Below are 19,061 nucleotides of genomic sequence, written 5' to 3'. Positions count from 1 at the left end.
TGCATGTGTCACAGAGCTGAACTGAGTAACGACTTGCATGCCCACAGAGAGGACGCTGCATGCTACCTGTGTCACACGCAGCATAGGTTCACCATCACGGGTATAGAATTTCCTGCTTTTTATTTTTGAATGGAAGCACATTGAGGTATCTGAATCCACAGCAACATAATGTGATACTACCTAGAGAGATGTTTCTCATGAAAACAGAGTAACCATGCCAAGTTTTAGAATAAACATACTATAGCAAATTTATTTCATAGTACGACTTTTTCTTGTCTAAGAATCTTTCAGTTTCTCCGAATTATTCACAATGCTGAGAGGCATTTTTCTCTTTGCTTATTTTTAATAAGCGCACTGCTCCCATGCTGTGAGATAGCACTGCTTCTCTTATGCACATTTCCCTTCGGAGATTATTTGATGAAAATTCTTTGCAATTTATTATTTTGGGGTGCTGAATCTACTTCTGCAATTTCAGGGTTTTGTCAGGAACATTGAAAAGCAAGAACTGGCATGATAGGTAGTTTAGCTTTATAGCCGACGTTCTGTACAACAGTTTCTAATTGCTTGTCTTAAATGAGTTCTGAGTGTGCACATTGGGATACAATTTATTAGGGCTCACTGAAATGGCTGCATAATTCTCAGATAAATGATCCTTTTTAAAGTTAACTTATTCATGCAGCATTTCAAGTATCATCAGCCAAAGTTTATAAAAATATGAGAGGACGATAATCAAGAAGTAGTCAGAAAGGTATTAGAGCATACATAAAAGTAATACTATTCTCTTTTCTATTAACCTCTTCTAATTGTACTAGGTTGTGTTTTCTTTGTGTATGCATAGAATGTACATAGAATGTACCGTATATACTCGAGTATAGGTCGATCCGAATATAAGCCGAGGCACCTAATTTTACCACAAAAAACTGGAAAAGTTATTGACTCGAGTATAAGCCTAGGGTGGGAAATGCAGCAGCTACCGGTAAATTTCAAAAATAAAAATAGATACCAATAATGTTTTTGAATATTTATTTCAAAGAAAAACAGTAAACTAGCTCTGTAAGTGGAAAAGAGGGTCAATAAAAACAATATGGTATCAACAATAACTTTAAAAGTACAAAAACCTTAGCTCATTCAGCAACCAAGCTAAAACACGAGTTAAAATCCTTCAAAACTCATAGGCTCATAATATACATTCTACCAGTGTCCTGCCTGTGCCCATTGAATATACAGCCTGTCCTGTGTCCATTAATTACAGCCTGCCATTGCCCATTGAATAACATATACAGCCTGCCTGTGCCCATTAAATATACAGTAGCCATTGTAAAAATTTGCTCTGGATAACAAATTATTATCACACAATACCGGTGTATTCAATGAAATACTTCACTCACCTCATCTCCATGCAGTTTAAATTCATCTCCCTGGAACACTAAGTTCTCTTTTTATTTGCTAAACTGTTGGACTCCTACAGTAGCATGCAGCTTCATTTTCAGACTTTGCTCTATTGAATGATGCCAAATAAAACTTAAAAAAGAGGAGATTTCTGCAAAGTTTGTCCAAATGTATGCATGTACAACATACCTGTGTTAAAAATTCTTCTCTGATACACACACACACACACACACACACACACACACACACACACACACTTATTTCTTGGTTATCCCAAAGGGCCACAAAAGCATCCCATTGCCACTGTTGCTTTCAGCATGTTACATTCCACCATGGATATCTTTAAAGAAAGAATTTGAAACTAATAAAGGATGTGCTGTCCAATTTCTTAAATGAATTATATTTGGTGTAAATAAAATGAACCCTGAAACAATTACGTTGGCCATTGATGTGTTTGACCCTTCCCTTGGGCTCAGCTTGGTCATCTCCTACAGCTATCAGTCTTTTGCATACGTGGATACCAAAAGAACAGTTTACAGATAATCCTTATTTAGTGAACATAACTGGGACTAGTATCTTGGTCATTAAATGGTTGTTAAATGAAACTGTGACTGGGCTGAGGATCCTATTCAGTTTTCCTTTGCTTTACAGGTCTTTTTCACCATCATTATAGCTGCAAACAAAACAATCACTAAACAAGGCAGCAGATACAAGGGGGTAATTCAGTCCACCTCATCCCTTTGTAAAACACCCCCCACCCCCAGCCGCTCTGTGAAACACCCCCCACCCCCAGCCGCTCCTCAGCCCCACCCGTTCCCAGACACCTGATGAGTCAGCACTACTTTCCCAGATGGGGACAGCGCACCCAACGCTTAGGTAGTCCGAGAAGAAGCGGGAAAGGGCCCCACTTCTTCTTCTTTCCACCCCACCTCCGCAGAAGGAAAACTCAAAGCATCACGGCGATCCCGGGAAAAAGAGGCGAGCCGGGGAGCGGCGGCATTTCTCTCTCTCTCCCTCTCTTTGCCGCGACCTGCTGCCGGCGGGCAACAAGGACGGCCACCCACGCCGCAGATCCACGTCCAGCAGGGAGGAGGAGGAGGGAAACCCACCCACCTGTCAGCCACGGGAGAAAGGAAGTCGGCGAGCGGAGGAAAAGACGGGGGAAAAGGAAGCTCGGCGGGTGAAATGCGGTCCCCGCCAGGATCTCACCTCGCCCTCTTAGCCTCCCCACCCTTGACACACATGCACGCACACGCACCCTCCGCCTAGCCCGCCAGAACATTCCCGGGTGGGAACAGCCGGGGGTGGGGGGAAGAGAGAGAGAGAGAGACGCGATCGCGTTCCCGGCAGTCCAGAGCAGGAGGCGCTTTTTTCCAAAAATAAACACCGTGGATCATCTATCTCAGTGTTTCTCCACCTTGGAGACTTGAAAGTGTGTGGACTTCAACTCCCAGAATTCTGGGAGTTGAAGTCCACATATTTTCAAGTCTTCAAGGTGGAGAAACACTGATCTATCTAATTAATATAATTAGTTATAATTAGTTGGGAGGGAAAAGCGCTTGGTGCAAAGAAGGACTTTCTTTCAACCAGCGGAACCCCCTGGCGCAATCGGGCTGCGATTGGCGGCTGTCCTTGCTACAATCCGCGCCGAGCTCTGATGAGGGGGAAATTAGATTCCGGCTGATGCGGCAGGGGCTGCGCTGGTGGGGACAGGTGGAGGGGATGGGACTTGGAGTCCTACCATCTTGGCGAGTGGGGAGTCTCATCCCGCCCCGCCCGTCCCCGCCAGCGCAGCCAGGCTGCGATCGGCGGCCGTCCTTGCTACAATCCGCGCCGCCCGCCTCATCAATGGGGTAAAGTCCTTACATCCAGCTCTGATGCGGGCGTAAGGAAAGTCCTCTCTTTCCCCCTCATCAGAACACAAGCCCGGGAAGCGAGTGGAAGTTCTCTGCGCGACTGAAACGGAAGCCACGGCAGGAGAGTGAGGCTGCTGCCGGCCATTTCACCTCGCGCAGAGAACTTCCACTGGGTCCCGAAATGGAGGAGAAAAAGGGGCGCCCCTTTTTCTCCTCCATTTGGGCAAATTTTTCACTGACTCGAGTATAAGCCGAGGCAGCTTTTTTCAGCCCAAAAAGTGGGCTGAAAAACTCGGCCTATACTCGAGTATATACGGTATGTTATGACACATACTTGATTTTCAATTGATGCATATTTGAATGTATATACAGTAATTTTGTTGAAGACAAATCATTACTATTCTTTTCATTTAAAAAAAGCCAATTTGAGAAAGAAAATAATTTATGTTTGTTTATTGAAATATAGTATTTTCCACAGCAAATTCTTCTGCATCAAAAGAGTGGGAGGTTACCTAGTGCAAAGAGAAATGGGCTTTTAAAGCTTTTAATCAATTAAATGAAATCTACCTTTTTGTTTCAAGGAACTCAGTGCGTGCGTGCGTGCGTGCGTGTGTGTGTGTGTGTGTGTGTGTGTGTATCCCTATACATTATTTATACCGATCAGCGGTGGTTCAGTGGTTAGAATGCTGACCACAGAAGGCTACTTCTGCTGATAACTGGCTGCCAACAGTTTGGCAGTTTAGCAGTTCGGTTCTCACCAGGCTCAAGGTTGACTCAGCCTTCCATCATTCCGAGGTCGGTAAAATGAGGTCCCAGATTGTTGGGGGCAATATGTTGACTCTGTAAACTGCTTAGAGAGGGCTGTAAAAGCACTATGAAGTGGTATGTAAGTCTAAGTGCTATTGCTATTATCTTGACAATTTGTCTCTTCAGATTTGAGATAGTATTGCAATTATAATATGAAAATAAGAGCTGGACCAATATATTATTGTATGCAATAACATATGCAATATATTATTTCATCTCTAAGCTTTTTATTTTTATCATTATCAAAGTATATTCCATTGCTTGACGTTTATTTTGACAAAATTCTCCTCAGCTCACTGTATTTTTGTGCCACATTCCACAGACATAACTGAATGGCCAAGACACATATTTCTCCCCCTCCCTCCTTTATAGACTAGTGAAATAGGATGCATAGGCTGCAGGATACATGTTGAAAAGTACATTATTATTATCTTTGCAAAATTGATTTTTTTTAAAACATGGAAAGCACTGAAAGAGGCAATACTCTCTTAGCCCATTGGACTTTCCAATGGAAATCTCCCATTTTCCATCTCTCTCTGCCATCTACAAAGTGTTTGTTCTTATTTGCTGGAAGGAAAAGCAGATCTTAACTTTGATCCTTATTCTTAATTTTTCTCCCACCTATCCTCTTCTTTTGCAGTTATTGAGAAATAGTATCTAAAAGCCTCAGAATCTCTGTGTACCATGTGTCAACCATATACATTTTTCATTGTCTCTACTACACAATTATTTTTTCTTCTTTTCTGATATTCCAGTCTAAGATGGTTCTTTTATAGCGGATACTTTTTCTGCTTTTCCACTTTTTAAAAATAATGTTTACTTCTCTCTTCAGGTAAAGGAAAAAGGCCCTTTGATTTCTTCAGATTTTTTTAGTAATTACCCCAATGCCCCGCTCTTCATTCTAGTGAGCAAGGTATTTCCTATTAATTAGCAATTTTACTGACCTGCTTAAATCAGGATTTCATGAGAACTAAGATTCCCAGTATAAGACAAATAACAGTTTTTCAATTTCACATTTTCATTCCACAGTTTTGATTAAATGGAAGTGTGTACTCTCAGACCTTCCAATTATCTATTGTTGGATCTTAGGTCTACTTTGTTTTCTTGGTAAGCATTGATACAGAGTTCTTTTATTTCTTATTTTATTTATATCTATTTCATCTCTTCCTTTTGTGTATGTGTGTATGTCCATGTATGTACGTGTGTATGTGTGTGTCCATGCGTGTGTTTATACACACACACACATATATACATACACACATGTATTTGTATATAAATACACACACACACATACCCTTTTCCTTGACCTTGATATGGTTTTCCCTAACTGTCTAACTAGACTTCCAGTTGGATGAATTCTCATCAGCTTAACTTGCATTTGGAACAAGTTTATTGTTTTTCATCCAACCTCTTGCTTGCCCCTTTTGCTTTTCAGGACTTTTGCTTTCCAGAACTTACAGATGTCATTTATGGCTTCTAAACTTTGGAGCTCTTATTAATGGATAATCAAATTTATTAGATCAATTAATATTAATAGATAAATAGCATTAATATATTATTATATTAATACTATGTTAATATAATAGGATTTTATTAATATTAATAAAATTAATTGATGAGAAGAATTTGTTTAAAACTTATTTCACGAAAAACTAAACAGTTAGCTGATGCATTGGTAGATTGCTGCATGATTACTGAAATAATTTTGGATTCTGCTCCCCAACTATTTGTTCATGTCCAGGATAGTACAATTCTTATGGCTCTAATATTTTCTGATTCACCTGTTTCAGTTCTTATTTTTATTAATTTATATGTTGGTTGTACAATTGGGAACATATTCAATTTAAATTGCTGGTGCCTTTGGACTCTAAATAAAGTAACATCTTGTTATTTGAAGAACTTTGGCAGCCAATACATTTAATAAATAAATACTAAATAAACCTCTAAATAATATCTCAGAGATGTTTTGAGCTTTATGTTTTTCAAATTGAATCAAATCTGAACGTATTTTCCCATTTTTCTCAAAAATTCCTTTTGAACTATGTATACTGCTAATTTGATATATTGAAAAATACTGCTAATACTGCTAATTTGATATATTGAAAAATAAAACAACCAAAAGACAATATATGGCAGATAATTTTGATATAAGTATTTCATGAAGCATTTTAAATGTTCAGTTCATTCTTATATTTGCTATTTTTGATTGTTATGGCAAAATTAACCATTTTGCACTTAGAAATGTAAAATTAATTGTGACTAGTAAATATATTAATAGGATTGGCTAATTGTAAATATTGACAGAAAAATAATTAAGGACATAAAAATTTAATAGCATTTGCCTTATAAAGTGCAAAATGTGTCAAAAATATTTTCTTATCCTTAAAAAATAATTCTTCTCCCAAATAATAGACAAAATAATAATAAAAGGAGAAAAAAATCCTTTGGTCTTTGGTATTTTAAATTGGTTAAAAATCACCAGTAAAGATTATTATATTTAGCTGTAAAAAAAAATCACACTGATTTTCCAGCTTAAACAACATATGGATACTTAGTTGATCTCAAAATATTTTCTGCATAAGAAATATTTTGCGTCAGCTCCAGAAAATACTTTTCACATTTCTACTAAGGATTGAGATATATGAAAGCAGAAAGAGTCTGAGAAAATCTTTCACGCATACAAAAATAGCAGCTTTAATATTTCTATAGATAGTAGCAGAAAGGAGCAGCTGAGGCAGAAGAATGCTGGTGGCATAGTGGACAGAGATTATGTTTTACATGACTGATCTGAGATGACCAGTTGGATTCTGAGACTTCAAAATTTGGGCTCCAATGACTAGTGAATAATACCTTTCAGTCAAGGGGAAGTGCCATTTCCAGCTTACTATCGTCAAAAAGAGTTCAGGCAAGGTAAATAGCAGCCATTCGCTTGATAAATGAAGCTTTACTGCTCATGGCTGCAGAATTCAATAGGTTTTCAAGGGAAAAGCAAAATCCTGCAGTTGGCCATAGTATAGAAACCCTTAGTGGTCTGACCTGCATATCTGAGAGATTACCTTTGTCCCCTGTGCAATCAGTAAAATCAATCAAGCAAAACAACTTTGTCAAAGAACAAAATGTGGGCAGGGTGTTCTCCATGAATGGCCCTGAACCTTTGGGTTTTACTGTCCCTTCTTTGTGCATATGAGACCAGTGAAATGTGAAAGCCACCAAGGAGATTTTAGAATGCATTGCTTTTTCTAGGCATTTGGCTCTTGGGGCTGGGATCTTAACAATGAAATAGGTTTTGCTCTTTCTATCTGTTTAAACTTATTTTCATACGTGATCAAAGTATTTCATTTCCTACCTAACATGATCAAATTATTTCGTTTCCTACCTACATTTCAATATTTTACAAACATAGATAAAAGAGCACTATTTGAAGGGAACACAAAGTTTAACTACTAAAAGAAAGCAAATAATGAAAATAATTATTGGAAGATTTATTTGCTGAAAAGATGTGGAGAGATAACGTGAATATTTATTAGCATTCAGAGTGTTTAGAGGTCTGGAGTGGAAAGAAAAGGAGGTTTAGTATACTTAGATTTTTAGAGGTTCACTTCATTCTACAAGATCAGGCCTCTACTAATTGTCAAAGAAGAAAATTAAGTTTTAGGATTTAAGAATTAATTGGAACCTAACGCATTGATGCATAACTTGCATCCAATGGACTGTTCTCATCAGGAAAACAGACATATTGTCAGATTCGCTTTTCACAGTACTTAATTTGGCATAAGCACACATTGTACATTGAGAATTGTTAGCAATGCAAGCAAATACACATTTAGCATTTGGAATATCTTCTTTGAATCATGAGCTCCTCTTCTAATTTAAGCTTGTCTAAAATATTAAAAGCTCAATATGCATTATACTATCACAAATTTATTACGCTTATACTGAAATACAGAAAAAATAAAATGTCAAGCAGATTAAACAAGCACTGCATCTAACTGCATTATATTATTAAAGTAGTATTAAAATATGTATACTTAAAATTAGTTGCTGCATATTCAGCACATACGAGATGATCCTATGCAGAGTCAGAGTCATTCACATTCATTGAGTTCAGTGGATTTATGCATTCATAATGTTGTACTGAATTTTATTAAATTAGTTTCATTTTATATTTCAGCGATTTCTTCAAATTCTCTCTATAAAGTAAATAAATCCTATATATGTTTAGAAATTCCAGTGGGAAAAATGTTTTAAAACTAAAATATCTACAGATTTTTAATAAGACTTAAAAATAGATTGTTTAGAGAAAGCTTTATATACTAAACTGCTTCCTTTGATGCTAAAGCTAAACTAATTACATACTTTTAGCATATGTTATACAGTACTATACAGTGTTTCACATTATGTTTTCCACAGTACTATTGTCTTCTGGGTTAGAATATGCAGTGAGAAAATGCATATTTATGAAATTACTATTGCAGTACCAAATTTCACTTGAATAATTTGATACAAATTAACTGCTTGATATGGCAATTTCTTATCAGGTTAAACCTAAAGTTTTTTTTAATTGAAGTAACTGTTGAACTGAAAATTAGTAAGATCTAAATATTCAAGTTATACCTAAACATTAGATAATTACATTTTTTTCTTAGCAAAATTAGAATGATTTACTATGGATTTTTGGATAATACCCATTAAAAATACTAATAGTCTTGAAACTTTGATGGTATGCTTATTTTGTGAAAGAAGTTTGCACAAATCATCTCTTCAAACAAAATATTCTGATGGCATCTCCAAGATGATTCAAGATGTCAAATCAAATCAGGTTCTTTGAAATTGCTTCAGACAGATTCAAAGGTAGTTTTATTTATTTATTTCATCAATTTGTTTGGCCACTCATCTCAACAAGTGACCCTGGATAGCATGCAGTGGATTTCCTTATAATTTATATAATTTCTGGCTTTGTAGTCTTTTAAGCTTTCTTGTGACTTTTGTTCCAAAAAATGGCAAAGATAAATTTCTTCAATTTTTGAAGAAAATTGAATATTATCTAGTAGCCAGTCTGTAAGACATAATAACAATTCTACTAGTCAAAAAAATAGTTAAAGAGAAGTAGTCTCTTTGATCTTCAATTGGAATGTACTTTTTCAACAGTTTTTGAAACTACTTCTAAATTGGAATAGGATATTTTCTACATCAGGGTAAATTCTCTGCAGATTAGAAATTGGATTAGAGATTGCTGTGCTTTTCTGTATTGCTATATATTATCACCTGTTTAAAAGATAGAGAAAAATAGTTCAAAAATTTATTAATGTGAAATTCGGTAAGATACCTATTTTCACATTCTTTTACCAAAAGTGAAACAGTTACAAACTTGTTGATATAACCAACAGAAACATTTTTACTGAATCAAAATAGATTTAAATTGATTATTTCTGCCTTCAAGTTCTTAATTTGAGTATAATCTTGTCACCTTCACATTTTGATTTTCAATCATATCTTAGCTGATTTGCATACCACTGCTGCAAATTATATTCATTACGAAAAAATACATAATTAATATGTGTTGTAAATAACACTTTTTAATGTAAACACTTATATTTAAAATGAAATAACATTTAAAATACAATTTTATAGAGCAACAAATTCATGGAATATTTGACAGTGCTTCAGTTGTACATAGTATCTAGACCAGTGTTTTTCAACCACTGTGCCGTGGCACACTAGTGTGCCGTGACATAGTGTAAGGTGTGCCGTGGGAAAATTACTTTATATATAGTCAATATAGGAACAGAGTTAAAAATTTTTAACATTTTCTAATGGTGGTGTGCCTCGTGATTTTTTTCATGAAAAAAAGTGTGCCTTTGCACAAAAAAGGTTGAAAAACACTGATCTAGACCATGGTGGCACAGTGGTTAAAATGCAGTATTGTAGGATAACCCTGCGGACTGTCAGCTGTTCAATCCTGACCAGCTCAAGGTTGACTCAGCTTTCCATCCTTCCAAAGTCGGTAAAATGAGGACCCAGATTGTTGGGGGCAATATGCTGATTCTGTAAACTGCTTAGAGAGGGCTATAAAGCACTATGAAGTTGCATATAAGTCTAAGTGCTGTTGCTATTGCTATTGCCATTAAATATCTATAGCTGTGTACAGGAAAAAAGTGTAAATAATCTTGCAGCAAGCATTTTGAGTTTTATTTTGGAATTGGAATTATAAATTACATTAGCTTAACTTTTTCTCTTGTTGAGTTACATGGAAATGGAACTCTTTTCTACTCATTAAAGCACTGATGACTTTCAGGTTTACCTGGGGCCCTTCTAAAGATGCCCTGCTCTTTCAATTTCTTGAGATATTATAATTAAAGGAAGGTTTGAATATTAGATTTTCCTCTCCAGTCCATACACAAAAAATGATTCAGAAGAAATACTTTAGATTTTATTTGAATAATTCATCACATTTGACCACAACACTCTGATGTTACTTAGTTTCTTGCAAGCCTAAAGAAATTTTCTGCATTTTGAATTATTTTAAAGCTTGCATAGAATCTTAGTGAACAAAACTCAGAAGTTACCAGTTTAACCTTTTTGCAGTAGAAAAACTGGTAGCTCTCCAGTTATTGCTCAAATATTATTTCTAAGCAACTCATCGTATTAGCTGTGTTGATTGGAACCAGAAGTGGTATTTAGCCAGTTCTCTCCAGTTCAGGTGAACCAGTAGCGACGGCTGTGGGAGGCTTTGCCCACCCACCCCAATGTAATGCCTGAGCAATACACATGCTCAGAAGGGCGCTCATATTTGCGAACCGGTAGGGAAGGTAAATGAATCCCACCTCTGGTTGGAACCGATGGCAGTTATAATTCAGCAACTTCTGGAAGATTACAGGTGTCTTTCCCCAGCCCTACTTAAACAAGTGCATCAACCTACTAGACAAACCAAATGTAATCATGTTTACTGGCAGGACTTCAAAACAAGCAATCATAGCTTTGGCATATATTTTAAAAAGAAAGTAAATAACTATTTAATATTAATGTCAGTCTTCCTTGGAAAATAGTATAGTTTCAGTGATGAAAACTCAGCACTTGGTCTCTTTAAAAATATATAAAGCAAAGCACTAGAAAGTATTGTCTGGGGAACAATACAGTTTTGCCATAGCCATGAAGCAAAGTGAACTAATAAATCAATTTCTTACTAGTGGAAAGTGATCAAAATTAGAAGAAAGCTGGAATTCCAATTTGTCAAGACAAAAATGAATTTCTTAATGACAAGCATTTAAGCTCTTACTCATTCAGGTCAGAAGAATTTTAATATGTAATTCATCAACTTTCCTATATTACATCTTTTAGTGAGGATAGAACCCTAAGAAGTTAAAATGAATTGATTTTCTTTTAAAAATAATACTGTTATTTTCTACATAATATGGAGGATCATAATTAAGTGACAAAGTAAATGTTTTGGTATAAAGTGGCATCTGGTTCAATGCCTGAGAGTACCAGTTAGAGAAGAAAAGGATGCTGCATGAAATCCTGACCATAGATACTAGATAAGGAGAATCTATTGGTTTTAGATGTTAATGAACTACATATCTTAACTTCTTTCATTTTTATGAGCGTAACAAGGCACTATCTGGAGTGTTACAAAATTCACACTCTGACACAAATTAAGATTTCAGCTTAGGCTTTGCAACTCTTGCCACACACAGTTCTCATTCTCATCATGGGACATTCTTATCATTGGGACATTCTCATCGTGGTTTTTGTTCTATAAACTTAACTATTGCAATTTTTAAACTTTTATTATGACTTAACATGTTGTGGAAAACTAGACAATTTTGGTTTATTTAAAAAGTTGTAACGATCATGAACTGAGTCAATTAGCCTGCATATACAAGTCCGCTCAACCCATACTTCAACTGTTCATGGTTTTTTCTTCTTTTTATCTATACAGCCCTCTTATTTATTCATTGAAATGGATCTTAACTCTTTTTTTCTGTTTTCTATAGAAATTCACTGTTCCCATTTCTTATACAGGAGTAACAACAAAGAAAAAACAAGTCTGCTGTAATGATGAAGGAATAAACAGATTTAAGGTTGAGGTGAGAGGAAGGGATAACTGTAAGCAGGTGATGTTATGAAACTAGCAGTTTCCTGAATATGCCACTTAAAACCCTTTCACTAGCACTCACAACAATGCTATGAACAAGCAATAACATGCCCATCAACATCCAACCCAGGCCTGTACAGTAGGCAACACTATTTATCTTTTTATGAAAGGAATGGCACCAAAGAGGAATTGCCTTTTGCACAGCTGCTGAGCATATCCTCTCTAGAGAGAAATACTGGATATTGGAAGAAACATCCTCTGTCTCAGTAACAAAACTGACAGTTGGGAAAAATGTAAAGCCACTGCACAGAATGTTTTCAATTGTTTGAAATACAACACACTACTAAATAAAGAGTTGTTATTTTCTTCCATGTGGTAATTTTGTACAAGTCTTTCACCTGCTGGGTAAGAAGAGTCAAGAAACATCAAAATACTACTGAACATTGATTTATTAATAAAGTATTTTCCTTTAATAAAAAATTGTCTGTCTGTCTATGTTATAAAAGATAAGCCCAACTGCACTAGTTTGAAAATTAGCAACTTGGAACTTTCATTTTACTTGTTTAGATATGACCACAGTGAAAACATCAGTGTTTGTATCCAGTGAAAACTAGACAGTACTACTTGTACAGTGATATATGTTCCTAAGCAACAAAATTGGATAGGAAAACTCAGTGCTTCATACATCATCAAAGAGCTCGGAAAGACTCAGAAGGTTGCTGGGTGGTGTGCGTGTGTGAGGTTTCTGACTTCTCAAAAAGTAATAGACTGAACACTGCTAGCAATTGATATAGTATTGTCTTTGTAAGTAAACTAAGTTATTTTTATTCAACTAAAGCTGTGCCATTCTATAAAGAATAATCATGAACCATGTTTTTCAGCATAAGCTGAAACCACTGTGAACTTTTAGAAATTCTTCAGAGTGAACAGAACTCCTATTCCTGCAATTTTGAGGGTACCAATGAAGACATTCTATTTTCTTTCAGCTTGGGGATCTTTGGTATCCTGACATGCCAGCTAGATCCATTCTACTGTGTAAGGATATGAGATTTACTAGAAAAAAAGTGTTTGTGTGGCTTTGTGCATAAAAAAATAAGATACGGTATATACTACATTAAAATTGTTTCCCTACAGACAATATTTTAAATTGAAATTTAAAAGTGAAAAATCAGTATAACAGGTAACATGCGTCTTTAATAATCAAACAAATTTCTACATTTTTTAAATATAGGAAAGAATCCCAATAATGTGTATTCAAAATATCAAATGTAGATCTGGAAATATGTGACTTTCACAGGCCAGTTGTATTTGAATAAGAGTAAAATACCAACTAAAGAGATTTAGAACTGTGGTGGAAGGCACAGGTATATGAGAAAACAAATACAAATATGTTCATCTTTAGAAAGATTGTCCCATATTTTCACAAAATACAGATGCACTGATACAATGAGAGAAGCAGCATATATTACTAGAAATCCCTTTAAAAACATTCAAATGTGCTATTCCAAATAAGTTTATTTCAGTTGTATTGTACATATTTTTTTTAGTTAAAAGTTTTTTTATTTTTCAAAACAGACACAACTCAAAAAATCCTCTCTTTACATACTGTAGAAAGTATCAGTTGGTTACAATTTTTTTTCGTGTGTTTCTTTCACAGTCACCCATGATTCATATTAATTCTAATATTTTAAATCAAATATATTTGTACATATTACCATCATCCTACCCCATTCTTGTTTGACTATAATTGTTTAAACGTCATCATAAAACATACCAAAACTCAAGACATAACCACATACTGGCATCTCATTTGCTATTTCTAGTATCCCAATAACACTATTCCTTATGGCCTATTCTAGTTAAACATCAATAACATTTAGTAACAAAGGTTTCTAATCTTCCTTTCCAAATCACTGTTTACAATTTACATCCAATTTTCTCATGTTGTATCCATATATGTATGTATGTATGTACACACACATACATACATACATACATACATACATACATACATTGTTATCATTATCTCTCCTTTATTTGACTATATCCATTATCATAATTTAGTTCTTTTTTATTAATCTTTATATGTAACCAAACCATTTCTCATCTTCCTTTCATAAGTACCATTCAATATTCATATCCAATTACTATTTATTATACCAATACATATGTATACATTATTATAATTTTCAATTGTTTATTTAACCATATCTATTGTCATAAAATTTCACTAAGTCCAATTAGTTTTAAATTAAACACTTTCATCTATCAGCCTGTATCTTTCCAGTACCGAAACAGTCTCGTGTCTTTTGCCATTTGTGGCACCAGTACTCTAATCATCTCCTTAATCAGGTTTGTATGGACTCTTCTTTGCAACTCATTGTTTATTGATTCTCTCATGTAATTTCGATGCCCTTCTTCTTTTTCCTTAATCAGCTTGTCTTTAATTGTCAGTGTTGTTATCGATGGTGTTATTAATAAAATTTCTCCCTTTAAGTCCATAAGTTCTTTTCTTTTTTCTTTTTCTGTGTCTTGTCATCTAGGGTAGGATTTCCATCCATCTAGTTCCTCCTTCCATATTCAACTTTTTCCATTTCCAGACAGAAACCATTCACCATAGATGTCAACAGATTTGATTTCTTTGTAGTCATTTTTCACTTTATTTCTTGGGACTCTACCCTCTATTTTTCCCATTTGATAAGCATCTCACTGCACAGGTATGGTATAGGTGGTACCTTGCTCAACAGTAGTAACTGCGAAAGGGATCTTGGAGTCCTAGTGGACAACCATTTAAATATGAGCCAGCAGTGTGCAGCAGCTGCCAAAAAAGCCAACACAGTTCTAGGCTGCATAAACAGAGGGATAGAATCAATATCATGTGAAGTGTTAATACCACTTTATAACGCCTTGGTAAGGCCACACTTGGAATACTGCATTCAGTTTTGGTCACCACAATGTAGAAAAGATGTGGAGACTCTAGAAAGAGTGCAGAGAAGAGCAACAAAGATGATTAGGGGACTGGAGACTAAAACATATGAAGAACGGTTGCAGGAACTGGGGATGGCTAGTTTAATAGAAAGAAGGACTAGGGGAGACATGATAGCAGTGTTCCAATTTCTCAGGGGTTGCTACAAAGAAGAGGGAGTCAAACTATTTTCCAAGGCACCAGAGGGTAGAACAAGAACCAATGGGTGGAAACTGATCAAGGAGAGAAGCAACTTAGAACTGAGAAGAAATTCCCTGACAGTTAGAACAATTAATCAGTGGAACAGCTTGCCTCCAGAAGTTGTTAATGCCCCAACACTGGAAGTCTTTAAGAAGATGTTGGATAGCCATTTGTCTGAAACAGTATAGGGTTTCCTGCCTAGGCAGGGGGTTGGACTAGAAGACCTCCAAGGTCCCTTCCAATTCTGCTATTGTATTGTATTGTATCTCCATCCTTTTCACATTTTTCTGTTACGTGCTCTAATTTTTCAAACATTTTCTCAAATGTATTTGATAGTTTTTGTATTGCAAATATTATCTCTTGCAAGCTTACAGTTTCTCTCTGTTGTTGGAAATAAGCCATTGTTTCCAGCTGTTAAAACACTGCTGCTCTGACTTGGAAGATTTTTACAAGGTTACACCTAGGTTCACCATGAGATCTCTGGTTAAGGATATTTGTATAAACAAATGGTGCTTTACTTCTTATCACTTTCTATAAACAAACTGTGAGACCTTAAAGTTCCAGACCAGGATAATCAGTAGTGAAAGTAAAAGTATTTTGTTTTCAGTACTCAAGTTTCCAGTCTTCGAGTAGCAGTGTTATCTCTCCCTTTGTTGTTACAATTGTTGCAATTCTTTTTGTATCTTTTAATATTCCAAGTCAAAGAAGTCAAATTCTTACATGAAATAGAGAAGAAAGAATAAAAGACACATGTAGTGATGAACAAGGAGAAGTTTAGTCCGTAAGTTGTGAAAATAATAGTAAAAATTATAGAAGAAGAAAACTTGATCCATTCATTTCAAATGGTTTGCATAAATTCCATCCATGAAAATAACATTTAAAAATTAAGATAACACACTGACCAAAACCATCCAAAGTTTAATTCCACCACTTATTTCTTTTATTCTTAGATTTAAATTAGTTTTAAGTTTTTTATAGGCAGGCTCTTTTAAAACAGATAAAAATTCCTCACCAGCTGTAAACACTTTCTCTTCCGTTACCTTCCATTTTTCCCTACTTCGTCAGCCTGGGGGCTGAGCTTTTAACACCAACTGAGAGACCTTCTCCTGCATCATTCAGGGACTTTGTGATGTCCCTGTGATCAGCAGAACGTAGTCTTCCTGTTTACCATCTCTATGGGACGGTTTAGGTCCGATTGGACCACCCAGCGGTAAAAGTATTGGCAGTGATCTTGGAGCATCGAGATCAGGCGACCATTTCGTAGTGATGTAGGCTCCTTCTCTGTATTGTACATATTTGGACTGAATTTGAAGCCAATATAGTTGTGCATCCAAATTGATTTTTTGTTTTTTTGTAACTCATTATGCATTGAGTGGCCTTTGATGTGTTCTGAGCATAATTGTTTTCTTGCAGATATTTTATTACCCAAACTGGGTAACATCATCAGTGCTCTGATGTTACTATCTAGTTTGGGTAATGAAACGTCTGCAAGAAAACAACCAAACTCAGAGAGCACCAAGGACCCTTCATATCAACCCTGAGTTACAAATATTCTCGTTTATTGGAACCATATGCATGTACTAGTTTACACTTATATGGACTGAATAAACCTATTAATTATATAACTGGAACAAGAGTTAAAGCCTACTTATATATTTTTAATTTGAAAAAATTCTTAGCTATATAAATTGAAAATAACTCCCTCTCTAACTAAGAAATGTTTATATCTGTGCCTTTTTGATAAAATATGTATTTCATATGAAAAGATGCAAACTTAGAGTTGGCAAGTGAGTTATTAAAGATTTTGCTTCTGTTTGCAATTTCAATCACATTGGACAATTACCTCATTTGCCTCAGCAAGCAGAACAGCAGTGAGTAAACACCACTATGAAGAAAGAATGCTATTAAGGAGGATATAAAAATAATTGAAGGTTTACTTCAAGTTTATATAAAATTTTTAAGCATCATTGCAAAAGGTTATTAAGATTTCAGTCCTGTACCACTGTACAAAAACAGTTGAGGCTATGGTTGAAGTAAGGGACCACAGTTAACAACTGAAAGACAAGTTCATTTGTTAGGAGCAGCACATCAGCCTCCGAAACCTCTTCTATCAAGATCTGCTGCATTGGAGATTGAATTAGATTTTTTATGAAGTTTAAATTGAGAAACTTTTCAAAATTTAAAAAGGCAAAGAGCTGAAGATGCCTCAGGAGAAGAAACCTCAAATATGGATACTGAGATTCATGAAATTATCTGTGATCAGATATCTAAAATGCTTACTATTTTATATACAGTAACTGAAATGTCACTTTTGTTTTCTTGTCTACATCTAAGCATAAGCAAAATAAGACTCTTTTAAAGTACTTTTTCCTCATTTTTTGAATTCATGACACAGCATTGTGAAGTCATCTGCAATAGTTAATGACAACAAATCAATTGAAGAAACTTTGTTGGAAACTTTAATTCAGCAGGAATGCTCATTAGAAGAAGCTGTCTTGGATGCAGAGTTTGATGTCAAGCTGGGTATCAATGAATAGTAGTGATTAGGGTGATATTTTACTATGAATGCTACCATAGCATAGTGGCTTTAACTCTTGTCTTATAAACAGAAGGTTGATGGTTTGAAACATATACTTTTTTAAATAACTTTTTTTTATGTTTTTCCTGAAGACAAAATATAAAATAAAGAATTAAAAAACAACAAAGAACTACAAACAAGACAAAAAGAAAAAAGAGAGAAAAAGAGTGTATATAACAAATAAAAAATTAACAGCAACGGTGTCAGCCTCCCTCAGTAACCAAGAAAGAAACCACTCAACTCCATTTTGCAGAATTAAGAGTACTTTTACTGATTATGAGTAGATAGCAGCTAAGCAAGATCTGAGGCAAAAGCATGCGTAATCATAGATATCAATATGTGACCCAACTCTGGGAGGATTATAGCTACATTGCCAAGGTGTTGGAGGCAACCCAGGAGGAAGCCCTTCTGCACCACCTGCAACACCCTGATGTCTTCAATGACACGTCTGTCCACTGCTTTCCTCTGCAGAAACTGAGGGGCCTCCCCCAGGACTGCTGGGCCTGTTGGACGGAGCCCCATTACTCAGAAGACGCTCAGCTGGAGATCATCAGAAACAAATCCCATCTCAGTTCGGCTCCTCTCTCTCCTCCCTCCCTCTCCCTCCTCTTCTCCCCCCCCCCTCTTTCCCCTTCGGGACATTCAATTTTTTTTTACCGTTCTTAAATTATTTTAATTGCCATCAATTTAGGAACGGTATACTTTTTAGCTGGTTTGCTGGGTGTATGAGTATGAATGTGAGAGAAAATGTGCCCACTTTTAATTTAATTCATTGAATTTTAATAACTATTGTGGGGTGTGCCTGAAGAGAGTGTTTGATTTGTGAGTATGATAGGACGGGGAGTGCGACCCGGAGTCCCCTCCACTGAGTGCAGAAGCAGAAGTGGATTGGGGTCCAGACTTGCCTCCCATCCTGGTGTGAATGGTACACGTGGCCTGCCAGGAAGAATGGGGGCCATGGGGAGGGGGGTCTATGGGGATGGGGGGATGTCGGAACATTTTGGTTACAACTGGGAGAGGCAGATATGACGGGAACTGAACTCCGATGGACTTCCAATGAAACGGATTATCTAGACTCCTTTCACTCCGGTTTCAGGCCTGGGTACATCACGGAAACCGCTTTGGTCGCCCTGACCGATGATCTCTGGCGGGCCAGGGATAGAGGATATT

The sequence above is a fragment of the Thamnophis elegans genome, chromosome 6, assembly GCF_009769535.1.
Source record: "Thamnophis elegans isolate rThaEle1 chromosome 6, rThaEle1.pri, whole genome shotgun sequence".
NCBI classification, from domain to species: Eukaryota; Metazoa; Chordata; class Lepidosauria; order Squamata; family Colubridae; genus Thamnophis; species Thamnophis elegans.
Note: the sequence above shows the minus strand (reverse complement) of the source record.